The following is a 14,009-nucleotide window of genomic DNA, read 5'->3' as shown; positions in this document are numbered from 1 at the left end:
GCTAGAACTTGAATAGTGATGTTAGAGAAAGTGCCCTGGGGCCAAGAAAAATTCATTTCAAAAGGAAAAAATTCTAAGAGAGACAATTCAGAGCATATTTGTCAATATTCATTTTGACATTGAAAGTTATTTTTTGACCTATCTTTTGACAAAGCCTTGAACTTTAAGAGGAAAAACAGACCTTTTTTTTTTTTATGTTTATTTATTTTTGGGACAGAGAGAGACAGTGTGAGAAGGGGACAGGCAGAAAGAAAGGGAGACACAGAATCCAAAGCAGGCTCCAGGCTCTGAGCTGTCAGCACAGAGCCCGACTCAGGGCTCAAACCCACAAACCGCGAGATTGTGATCTGAGCTGAAGTGGGACGCTTAACTGACTGAGTCACCCAGGTGCCCCAAAACAGACCTAACTCTTAAATGCCATTGAGAAGTTTTGCCAAATTTCCTATCAGAGAACATTATTATTCATTACATGGTTTTTCACTATCATGTGTATGTTATGAACTAAAGAAAAGGAAGGGTCATTGTGGAAACCTGGCCTAAGGAAGCAGGATCGGCTTAAGAGTGACATCTGTTAAAAATGTAATTAAACGATTGTTCTCCTATAAAGCTGGGCTGGGCTAAGCTGGTCATCTAACATGGTTGCCTGAGTTATACAGAGATTTCATGGAATCTGTGCCCAGGGCATTCTGTGTTCTACAATCATTCACATTACTATGTGTCTATTTACCCAGAGCCAAAGGGAAGCCAAGTGTTCAGACTGATATGAAGCCTTAACGATTTCCTCTGTGTGATCTTTTCTAGCCTTTGCTTTAATATATATTTTTTTCCAGTGGGTAGGAAAGAGGCAGGGACCAAGCATGTGGCTGGATGAAAACAAGGTTCACTTAGTGTCTCTGTGTAAGAAGCTTCTAGAATCTCTGATAAGTAAGGGTAGGTCAGGGCAAATCTCCTCAGTGGGGTAACTTTTGGTCAATTCTGCAGCACTCTAGTAGCATAATATTAAAACCATAGAAGGTTGACAAGCAATATCTTTTGTCTCTTAACAACTACCCAATTTCACCTCTGCTTCCACTGGTCCAATTCTCTCTGATTAGCTGTTTCAGTGGCAAATGAAATAAAAATCCATGGTATTAACCTGTCATATTAAAAAACCCTTTTTGCTCTGGCGCATACATTTGGCACAGCTGTGCATTTTGCATTTAAATATCCCTCCACCAGTGGGCTGCTTGAAACTATTGCTTTTCTATGGGAAATTAAACAGGGAGCTGCTTAATGCTCCTTGTTAGTTTTTTAATAAAAATGGAAGTGAGAAGCCAGCAGTACCGGGAGCAAATGTCTGCAGGACCCCATGGCTGTGCTAAAAGCAAAGAGGAGGAACCAAAATGCATATTACTTTAAACTGCCCCTGCACCGGTGGCTTTGCAATACCCACTCCACTGTGGACCTCTGAAATTGCCTCTCAAATGTTGTTTAGAGGTTATGTTAAATTGGGAGAGTCTTCTCCTGGGATCATTAGGCAGCTTTCAATTTGGTTTTCTAATAAAATATTGAAAGTTACAATGTAGAAACAAAGCCACAGCTATTGAATTTGTGTGGCTTTTGTGACTTAGGGAATCAAGAAGAGGACAACAAGAAATAGAGGAATGGAGAAGAAGAGAGAGGGAGCAAAGAGATTGGGAGAACCAGATGCAGCTCTTTCAAGGAAGACACACACGCGCGCGCGTGCACACACACACACACACACAAACAAGAGAGACTGAAGCAGAGACTGAAAGGAAGAGAAAAACAGAGAGCAAAACAGAGAGAGAGAGAATGGCCAAAACTCAGCGTTGGTGTCTGACATGGCATTAAACAGAAACAATTTATCTAGGCTGAGCCCTTAGTCTCATCAAATTCATTTCTGTGGCTAAATCCTAAACTTTCAGGGAAAATAATTCTGGATTGATCTAACTGCAGTATCCTTATTTCAATGCAGACCATGTCTGGTGGAGTGTTACAGAGATTTGCAATTGTAAACATGAAATTAGTCATTAGCAGCGGTGTCCCAAAGCAATAAAGGTTTTATTTCTTTTTCTTCCTTACCTTCATCATTTCTATGCTAACATGCATACAATTAAATTTATTGAGATGACAAAACCTAATTATCCAATTTTAAAAATAGTGATATGAACTAACTTTAAAACGTTTACTGTTCAACAGATATTGACAAACTTTCTGTATGAGGCCAGAGAATGGGTAAATCAGTCATGGAGTGTCAGACTCTTGGTTTCAGCTCAGGTCATGATTTCAGGGTTCATGAATTCCAGCCCCACATTGGGCTCGGCACTAACAGCACTGAGCCTACTTGGGATTCTCTGTCTCCCTCTCTCTCTGCCTCTCCCCTGCTCTTGCTCTGTCTCTGTCTCTGTCTCTCTCTCAAAAATAAACCTAAAACAAAAGCCAGAGAATATATAGGTTTTTGTGGCTATATGGTCTCTGTCTCAACTAGTCAACCCTGCAACATAGGGTAAAAGCTCCACAGACAATTGCCAAATGGGTGCGTTTGTTTTCCAATAAAACTTTATTTACAAAAATAGGCATTAGGATGGATTTGGCACCAGGATCATGTCCCTGCTATGCAGCAACACTTTTTAAGTAATCCAGGAAACATGTACAATAAGCTTCCGGGGGAAACAAATGTCTGGTAGGGAAGCTTTTCCTTAGTTCTAACTCTTTCGCATAAGAGAACAAATGCCCTTAAATTTTCTGATATTGCAAAAACACTCATTTAGTATTCTCAGACTACTTATAGCTGCATTTGACACTAGTGTAAATTAATCTTCATCACCTCCTCAAAAGTCAATGTCCATGCTCTCATTCTAATTGGAAGAGTGATAACTTTGGTCGTTTATTTATCATTTTAATTTCTACCAATTTAATACTTCACTAACCTCCTTTGACTTTTTTTTTCTTTTTGTATTGTTTTTAAGCACACACTTCAGTTTTTTGGCCTGTGGTTTTAACTTATGTTTTCAGTAATGCTTTGATATAAGAAGTTCAAATAAAGTGTTTTTTTTTTAAGATTTCATTTTTTAAAGTAATCTCTACACCTTACATGGGGCTCAAACTCACAACCCTGAGATCAAGAGTTTCATGCTCCACTGATTGAGCCAGCCAGGTGCTCCTCAAATAACGTGTTTTTTTTTTTAATCCCACAAAACAGCATACATGAGATGTTCATAATTGGAGTGTGTATGATCATGGTACTTCATAATTAGGGGTTATAGTTAGAGACAATATCCCTTCACTCCTCAATCAGGAGGGAGCTCACAACTCCCAACTTCACTCCAAGGAGTGAAGGTTTGCACTCTACATCTAAAGTTCCAACTTTTAAGACTGCCACCTAAGAAATGTCCCCCCTAAAACATTTAGCTCTTAAAGCCAACAGAACTTGCATCCAGAGACCCACAGAGTATAGAAAACAAAAGAAATAGATCTTAATGGGTTCACAAAGACACTGTGGCTATCCTCCAAGGGTTCAGCCCAGAGAGAGCAAGCACAATCCTATTTCCTAGTCTTTCCCTGAAAGAGGACTATTTACATAATTTAAAAGCTGCTGCCTGAGGGTCAGGCTTCTAATTTAGCACAAATCTAGGAGCTAATTGTGATCTCCCTGGAGGCCAGGGAAGCCAGCAGACATCATTTTTGCCTTCTCATTCAAGCCCACTCCAAATAACTAATATCTACCTAGAAGGGATGTGTACACACGACCAGAACCCCAGCTTTTGTTGCTGCCACCCAAGGGACAGGCTTCTAGGTCATCTGGCTCTAACAGTCAATGGAACTTGCTTTCACAAGTCTTACAGGACTACAGCAAACAAAAAAGACTATTCATGGACACAAGAGCATGCCCCCACCCCAAAGATGCACCCAGACCCAGCACAGAGGTTAGGAGACAAAATAAACAAAGAAACAAAAAAACAAACAAAAAACCATCAGCTTGCCCCCAGGTGCTATGATCCTGCACTCTTGAACAGTAATAGGTGTTAGCACACCCTCAACACTGGGGACCAGTAAGAAAAAAGATGGCTTGGATAATCACAAAGGTTTGAAATGTTTAGAATAGGCCAACATAGTCAGAAAGTAGATTGGTGGTTGCCTAGGTGTAGGGGTTGAGGTGGGCAGCATTGAAATATGACAGCTAGAGTATCAAGTTTCTTTTTGAGTTGATGAAAATGTTCTAGATTGATTGTGCTGCTGGTTGTACAACTCTGAATATATTAAAAATCCTTGAGTTATACATACACTTTAACTATGTGAATTTTATGGTAAATTGTACCTCAACAAAGCCCTTAAAAAAGAGAAATTGGAGTCATCTCTTCTAAACCCTCATTTCAGTAAGATATTTATTTTATACTTAAACATATGAACATACACTAAATTTTATAATATTTTCTAGCATTTATTGAAGGACAACAATGTGTGACTTTTAAGTCTCTCTAAAGACAGATATTTGTTAAGAGAGAGAGGGAGAGAGACTGATGCTCTTACAACAAATTACCTCTAGGGAAAATTCCCTGCATACCTCATCACTTTAGCTACCTCTCTCACTTGGTTAATGCTTTGGGTAACAGGGGATAATGAAGAACCAGTTTTCAAATGACTGACAAAGTTTTGAGTATAACTTAAAAGCTGAAAGTGAAATCTCATAGTTAAGCATTTCTATGTATATTAGCCTAGACAGTGAACAAAGAGAAAAGCAGATGAAAACAATTTTGATTGAGACCCAGAGTTTATAGAGAATGGAGAAGCCAGCCCACTCAGAGGGTCAAAGATCCTGAAGCCAGGGTCTCTTGCCTTTGGGCTTCCTATGGAAAAGACACCTCAGACCAGTAAACATGAAAAAATAAAATGTCCAGGGGAGTGTATTGGAAGGGGGTGAGCAAGAAAAAAGTATCAAAGAAGACAATTTTGAATAATTCATACAGATTTTGTTTTGGTTATCCTGACCAGAAATGAAGATCTACTTGATTGGAAGACAGAAAATCAGGTGACTTAATGTGACTCCTACAATTGACCAACTGATGACCAGAGAACTCAAAGGAATCATAGGTTTTGGGGTGATAAAAAGTTTCAGACAACTCTTCAATATACTTTTAACAATATCTCAGCCTCATTTTTTTCTGGTTATGTGATAAAGAGTTTATCTTATTTCTGGCTTCCTTTGTCTGGCCTTTTTGTATCTCCAGTGCATTTTAATGTTTCAACAGTTATGTCAATTTTATTCAAGGAACACAATTTCTAACCTGTATTAGTTCTCTATGTTTTCTGCCTTCTCCCTTCTCCCCAAGGTACCCACAGACTAGCAAACTTATGTACCCTTTATTTGATCTCCTTGCTAGTAATTTAGAATATGTTAGGATTTGCCAGGTTGTAATGTGGTATTCAAGTTGTCTAACTTGATATCATAGCAAGGTATGCACTAAGAGAATTTTGCAAATGAAATCTCTTAAAGACAAGATGATGACACATCACAATTTTCCTTTCCTAGTCGCAAGCACTACAATGCATGAGGTGGAAATTATTAATGTCTCAGGAAGACACAGCAACTCAAAACTGCTGCAGTGTAGTAAGGTGCTACAATTGGGGGGAAAAAGAACAAAACTGCCAAAAGAGCGTCAGGGAAGTTGAAAAAATGATGAAGTCTGGAAATGCATTTATGAGTCACAATAGATGGCTTTTTATCAACTCACTTGTAGGAAAGTTGAAAAACAATGCTGAGATTCTGTTTGTTTGTTTTTTTCTCATTCCCTTTATCATTATTATTATTGAATAATAGTATAGTACAATTGAATAATAATTCCAACAGCAGATCTTTTTTTCCTTAAATGAAGGTCCTAATTTCATTAGGAATTACCTGATTTCAGGTCAGCCATTTTCCTCACAGGCCAGCACACAACAGCAGTTGATGCCTGGTGGCTAACCTCCTGGTAACCACTGCAGCTTCATTTGATGATTAATTATTCACTGAGCACCTACAGTGCCCAGGGAAAGCCTCATGCTCTTGCTAGCGACTTGCAGCTTACTAGGCAAACGCTGACCAAATGAGGCAAACAAAAATGTGACACAAGTGTGACACATTTACAAATGTGCATTCTGGATCCTCCAAAGGGGAGCATATTTCCAAGATGGAATCATGGCCTGCATCATCTTAGAAATTTACCAAATCATTTGAAAATAAATATTTGTGTATGTAATTATGTAAATATACATATATAAAATTCAGAATTTAATATATGCGTGTGTATCCATTTATCTGCATCTCTATATAAATATGAAGTCCACAAAGGGAAAAAATATTTATAAGGTAAAACATTTTCAATCTTTGCTTATGATGAATGACAGAAAATTGGCATGGTGTTTTTGTGTGGCTTTTAAAACAATACCCAAGCATTAATACCATTTATAAATAAAAGTTGCCTAAAAACAGGGCAGAAGAAGATTTAATTGTGAAAATCTCAAACTGAAAGATAGAAATCTTCTGAGACTCTTGCTACAGGGCACACAATTAATACATGTGGTTAGGGATTCAGGGAAACTTAGTTCCAGCTTAGCACCTCATTCTCCAGACCAATTGTGGAATGCTTTGCCAATCTCTGAGGCATGAAGTCCCAGTTTTCTATATGGATTGTTACAACAAGCCACCTTTGTGTCCTGCCTCTCTCAAACACGTGCTTACAAATATTTCAGAGAATCCTATGAATGTCACAGGCTGTACTAAGCTTTTACACTATTTCTACACTGCATATCAGTTTACCAATGAGAAAATGGGGGTGAGGGCAGTGTGTTGATCTTAAATTTAACAAATAAGTGTATGTTCATAAAGATAAGGCTGGAGAGCCCTTATTATTTCATCTTTAGCTGGGGTGATATTTTGAACCCCATTCTTATAAACTTAAATGTCTAAAGCTACTAGGTTCATTGAGTTTTTTGAAAACTTGCCCTGTTTTTTCATTTTCTCATCTGTCAACATTACAAAATGTAAATGGCATGGCCATACAAAGAAAATCAAGAATGCTATTTAGTTTCTAAGTCCTAGAAGTCCTTCAAAACAAAGCTTATGCATACCTAAAAGCACTGATCAAAATTAAGTCTGCAGTCAAAACTAAATAAATATCAGCCAATGCATCTTAGTAATAAAGATTAGAAAAACCAGGAGATGCAATGAATGTGGTATGTGAGCCTTTGTATCTTTAGCAAGTAAAACAGCATCATTTGTGGAAAGCACTGCATTTACCTCCGCGGAACTGGAAAGGGAGTAGCCACCTCGCCCTTATTTCAGGGAACTGTCATTTTTTTTAAGTCTTATGTGCTTTGGCCTAGACATATGTTAACTCATGGGCTAATATATTTGATTTTTATTTTGATATATCCATTCTTCTTCCTGAAGTGTTATTGAACCATCATCTTATTTTCCATATTCCCCAAATGTCTTCTAGTCGATACATTTTCTAGTAGTGTTGACAAATAAAATATAGAATCGCTAGATGACCTGAATTTCAGAGAAACAATAAATATTTTTTTAAATATAATATGTACCATGAAATATTTTTGGCATACTTATACTTAAAAAATCATTCATTGTTTATCTGAAATTCTAATTTAGCTGGGCATCTTGTAGTTTTATTTGCTAAGTCTGGCAATCCCTAAACATAGTAATTCTTTCAAAACTACATACACTTTTAAAGGAAATGTTTATCGGGGCACCTGGGTGGCGCAGTCGGTTAAGTGTCCGACTTCAGCCAGGTCACAATCTCGCGGTCTGTGAGTTCGAGCCCCGCGTCGGGCTCTGGGCTGATGGCTCAGAGCCTGGAGCCTGTTTCCGATTTTCTGTCTCCCTCTCTCTCTAACCCTCCCCCGTTCATGCTCTGTCTCTCTCTGTCCCAAAAATAAGTAAACGTTGAAAAAAAAAATTAAAGGAAATGTTTGTCTTAGCCAGACCTATCACTCCATACTTATCTCTCCTGATTAATTATTAACAGTAAGATCATTTGTACATAAATGATGAAAACAGTAATATTTCTTTCTGGCATTGTAGCCCCAAAGAACCAACTTTTTCACTTCCTATGGTGCAGATATTTTTATCATGGAAACCATTGCCTTCTGTAGCTACAAAGTGCAGAGCCAGGAGTTCATCTGACCTCTTCACTAACCAGAGCCATCAATGCCTTTCCACTTCATTTATTTTCATTCCCTGAAGTAACAGCACAAATAGAAAAACTTCAGTAGAATAATTATGTGACAGTGGGTACAGAGGAAGGGGCCCAAAGTGACATGCTTTGGAGCATTAAAAATACTGTAATCAATGAGACTTTTTGCTCAGTGATGTGACTCATTTGTTTTTAAACATCTTGTGGCCACATATGGTCTGAAGACTGGAGACAGAATCATACAAGATTTTATAGAGGCTTGTGATTTTTCTCCCTTGGAAGAACTGTTTTTCACTAGTACTTGCTGATTTCTATCTATGTAAGTTTCTGATGATAAAGTCTCTTGCATTTGCCAAAAAATAAAAATAAAAAAATAAAGCAAAAGACACTATTTTCCCAAGGTCCTTTTTTTTTGTTCTCAATGTCACCTGCCTAGATCTGTTTCCTTAATGCTTTGACCTATTTATTTACACAGAATGACCTTTAGCTTCAGTTTTCTCATTTGTAAAGTGAAGGAAACAGTAGTTACCTCTCTTAATTGTCATGAGTATTAAATGAGATGAATGTCAAAATTCTTAGCTTTGAACAACAGTAGTGTATTGTTTGACACTGGTTGGCTGAATACCTTCCCATCTGCTACTCTTACCAGTTTGCAACTTACTTATTGACATGCTTTCTGTATAATGTTAAATATGCAACTATCCAGCTTCTTGCCTCCACATGGATGGTTGGATTCTGACATTTTGGAGGCACAATTTGAAGGGATAATTGCTATAATTTCAATGTTATTATGCATTTGTCCTAAAGGACTTCATAGCTTGGGGGGGGATTGTTTTGCTTTGTTTTTGTGTTGTTAAACTTTACTAAACTGACCATCATTCATAAGTGTTCCATTACCAAATTTAATACACATTTAGATTTTCTTAACTGATAGAAACTTTTAAGTGGGATCAACCTGAACCTTGCTTAATTGTTACCTTATTGTTCACAGCAATTAAGCACTTTCAAAGACCATATCCACAAAGAAGATGTCTTTGGTCATATGTCTACACCAAAAACATAATCTAAGGATGGTGACTGGTTGAGAGGAACAATCATATTTATTATCAACAGTAAATCAATAATACAAAAGGTTAACTAATAGTACCGCCACTCTCCTATAAAATGATAGCAAATCCATCATAGTAAGTAGCATCTTCAAAAATACAAGATTCTGATAACCTCTACAGCTAGGAAAAATGAATAAATACCTCAAAATTAGATATAATCTATTGAGTTTCATGTTATGTAATTTGTGAACTATGCAACATCAAGTTATGTGATGGGGTGGGGGGGAGCTAAAAGAGAAGACAGCTTAAAAAGAAGCTAGCTATTTCCCTAGAACACATTTACATTTTAAATAATTAACAGCAGTTTTCATTTTTTGAAGTTTAACTATCTCCTACAGTAGCCATGTTTTATGACTTCATGTGATTAACCTAAAACATATGTTACAATAACTGAAGAACATTAAAACTTAAATTTAAAAGTTATATTTACAAAGAAGTTGAACACAAGATCCTTAAATATTAATAAGATACATGCCTCCTAGGGCCTAAGATGTCAGAAAAAAAGCATGCAAAAACTCACTGAAATACAGCGGGTCATTATAGAATGCAACCTCAGTTAAGACTTTTGGTCTCGGCACAACTGCACCAGATGTCAAGGTCTGTGATCATAATGTATTTAAAATATTCAGGTGCACAGACGATTTATTAAACCTGGTCAAAGAAAAAGAATGAGTGATTACTTCATACTTAGCCTTTAATTAAAACAGAATTCTTTCTTGAAAGGGATCTCATTTTTTAAAATTATGTTTGTCCTTCTCAAAGGGGCAAGGGTTATATTTTCTCTTTCTATGGAATTAATATTAAAAGCTAATGAAAAAAATCTATGTGCATCACAAATACAGCATACCAATGCAACAGACCCTGCTTTTATGAATATAACTTATAATAATGTGGGCCTGATATTGCCCAAATTTGTAAGAGATATTATCCAAGTCATAACTAGAGGCGTGTGGAATCAGAGGGTAGTGCATCATCCCATTAATACATTTGAAATTTAAGGGAAAAAACAATGATGACTCATTTGGATGAGTTATAAATAAGGGAGAACTCAAGGAGAAATTTTGACTTAAGGTATAAAGATAAAGTATTGAACAGAGCCAGGGAAGATATAAGAGAAAACAGGTGGTATTAAAAAGGTGAGTGGAGGCAGTCTTGTACAACACAGAAGCAAGAGTTCCTATGTGTAGTATAATGACTAAGAACAGGAACTTTGGATTTAAACATGTCTTTGTTTGGGGCGCCGGGGTGACTCAGTTCGTTAAGTATTCAACTTCGGCTCAGGTCATGATCTCAGGGTTTGTGGGTTCAAGCCCTGTGTCAAGCTCTGCGCTCAGAGCCTGGAGTCTGCTTTGGATTCTGTGTCTTCCTCTCTCTCTCTCTCTCTGCCCCTCCCCTGCTCATGCTCTGTCTCTCAAAAATAAATAAACGTTAAAAAAAAAGACAAGAAAATTAAAAACCAACAAACAAGTCTTTTTTTTTTAAACTCGGTGCTTCCCTTTACCAACAGTCTCAGAAATTTCATCTCTGTAATGGAGATGATGATAATGGTGGTGATAAAGATGATGATGATGATGATGATAATGACACAAAGATGTTTGCATCATGAAATCCGAGGGTGCACACAGAGGACATAGCACTCATTACATGTAACAAATAGCAGGTCTTTGTATTCCATGGGTGGAAAGGTTTAGTTAAAGAGAACTGGACTGAGCTGATTGTCACTATACATAACACAAAAACAAAGTAAAACTGCAGTCAAAGTTGAATAATAATGTGCATTTAAAAACATCATTCAAGGGGCGCCTGGGTGGCTCAGTCAGTTAAGCATCCGACTTTGGCTCAGGTCATGATCTCACGGTCCGTGAGTTCGAGCCCCGTCAGGCTCTGTGCTGACAGCTCAGAGCCTGGAGCCTGTTTCAGATTCTGTGTCTCCCTCTCTCTCTGACCCTCCCCCGTTCATGCTGTCTCTCCCTGTCTCAAAAATAAATAAACGTTAAAAAATTTTTTTTAAATAAATAAATAAAAACATCACTCAACATGGAAAAAATTTAAAGACAAAAAAGATGAAACTAATGTGCATTCAGTATGAAAAATACCTAAACAAAAATATTTAAAGTTATATAATATAAAAAATTAAAAATGACTTCCATAATTCCAACACCTAGATATAATTACTTTCAACATTTTTCTTTCATCTCAGACTTTTAAAAATTCATTCACATATACACATACTCATTCACACTATTTTATTCTTTCAAAATATAACCGTACTAAGAATACGTATCTTGTCTTTTTGGATATACATATTTTTCCATGTCATATATATGGTGATATAGACATATAATATGCTACATATTATTCCATTGTATAAAATAAACTCACAGCCAAGAGACACAGCCTAAGGAGACATGATGACTAAATCTAATGTGATAACCTGGAAGGGATTTTGGAAAAGAAGAGACATTTGATAAAACCCAAGGACATCTGAATAAAATACAGACTTTAGTTAATCACAATGCACCAATATTAATTACAATACAATATTAATTGTAACAAATGTACCACACCAAGGAAGATGTTAATAGCAGGGGAAAATGTTGGGGGGATGTATGAGAACTCTACCTTGGTAACTTTTCAAAAAAAAACGGCTTCTTATACAAACATTTTGTACTCTCAAAAATGCTCAGTATGAATTTCCAAGAATGAAAAATTTGGGGTCAGAATATTCACATTTGGAAACTTTGTAAATATATTTTCAAGTTATCCTTTACTACACTGTACTATGTACATAAACTAAGTTTGTAAGTACATATTTTGTCTCCACTCAGAATATTATAATCCTATTAAATTTTTCATGTTAGATTAAAATTATATTCCTTTTTAAATTTGTAAACATGTTTTTAGTAATGAAGTTGACTGCCTTTTTATTGGCAATTCATATCCATTTACTTGTAATTATTAATATGTATGTATGTGAATTAACAGGAATATTATAACATTCAGAATAATTCCACTGTTGACATTGTTTTCGTTCTTGCCTATACCTTGGTTTAAAACTGTACTTTTTTGGTACCTAGCAGTATTTTCAAGACAAGACAGAAATCTCAGTCAGTGAGTGTTCATATACTCTTATTTCTCATACTGTCTCTACCTCTGGGAAAGACACTTGAAGCTGCCTTCCAGCTATATTCCTGCTATAAAAGTTGAAGGCAAATTGTACAACCAAGTGATGACTGTAGTAGATTTATGTGCTATTTAAATTTAGAACAGGGGAAATATTAAGTATTTTCCTATATATCTCTATTTTTGATTTGTAGTGCATAATTATTTGCAAGAACAAACTAAATATAAAAGCCAATTTACAATATATCAAAAAAGAAAGAATATAAGATAATTGTGAAGAGAAATAACTTTCAGAACTATCAGATAAAAAGATGCAAAATACACACCATCTTTTATTACAGTTCAACTGTTATATAAATTGCTTCTTATTCTGGTTATATGTAAGCTTTGTAATAGTTTTTTTTTTTTCAGAAACATATTGATGTAAGCTAGAAAATTCTGCAAGTGTAATAATCCTCCTCAAAATGAATATGTTTTTAAAAATCAAGTCTAGAAGAAACATGTTCCTTATAGAAACCAATTAAGTAATACCCAAGGCAAGGCTATAACTTAAAACATCTGCATAGACTTTTTAGCATTTATATAAAAGATGAATTGCTGGGGTGCCTGGGTGTTTCAGTTGGTTAAGTGTCTGACTTCTGCTCAGGTTATGATCTCATGGTTTTTGAGTTTGAACCCTCTTTTGAGCTCTGTGGTGACAGCTCAGAGCCTGGAGCCTGTTTCGGATTCTGTGTCTCCTTCTCTCTCTGCCCCTCCCCCACTTGTGCTCTGTCTCTCAAAAATAAATAAATGTAAAAAAAAATTAAAGATGAATTGCTGCCCAGTATTTTGTCATTTTTCTCCTTCATAGGGCTTAAAGATCTGGGATAGTGTCTCTTTCCTGTATTCCCCTTAACATTTGTGAAAACTGCATCATTGTTGAGAAAAAAACCAAACATCTTTGTAAGTTAGTTTTTTGGATTGATATCAAATTTTTACTGCAAAACTCTTTGTACCAACCAATTACTCAAAAACAGAGCATCTGCACCCAGTATTGCCCTGTGTATCCCTTCAAATTTTCCAATACATGAAAAATATGACTGAGAACATTTGCTGATATTTACTGAGCATGTATTATGTGCTATTCTAAGGGCTTTAAATAGTTTTATTTAACCCTCACATAACCTTACAAATCAATGCTAATCCCCATTTCTACAGATGACGAAAGTAACACATAGAGCAACTAGCTTACCAAGTATCTCAAAGCTAGGAAAGGAGACAAGTCACTGGAAACATACAGCCTTCTTTAGAAAACATATTATTAACCTTGTGTTATGCTCCCTTATAGATCACTGAAGACATTGAGGCAACACTGGGAGAAAGATGCTATTAAAATAAAGTTATGATGCATGAACTTGGGAGAACACAGGTAACATGGAGCAAGTAAAGTGATGCAATTCACCTTGATGATATACAGAAGAAACTAGGTCTTTCCTGTAGACATTTACAAAAATTTCTTGAGTGCCTACAATGTATATGTCAGTCACTGCTTTATCATTCAGGTGAATAAAATCAGACATAAATGTTACCTTATGGAACTCATCATCTA

This window comes from Prionailurus bengalensis, chromosome C1 (assembly GCF_016509475.1).
Source record: "Prionailurus bengalensis isolate Pbe53 chromosome C1, Fcat_Pben_1.1_paternal_pri, whole genome shotgun sequence".
Lineage (NCBI taxonomy): Eukaryota > Metazoa > Chordata > Mammalia > Carnivora > Felidae > Prionailurus > Prionailurus bengalensis.
This window is presented reverse-complemented; position numbering follows the sequence as displayed.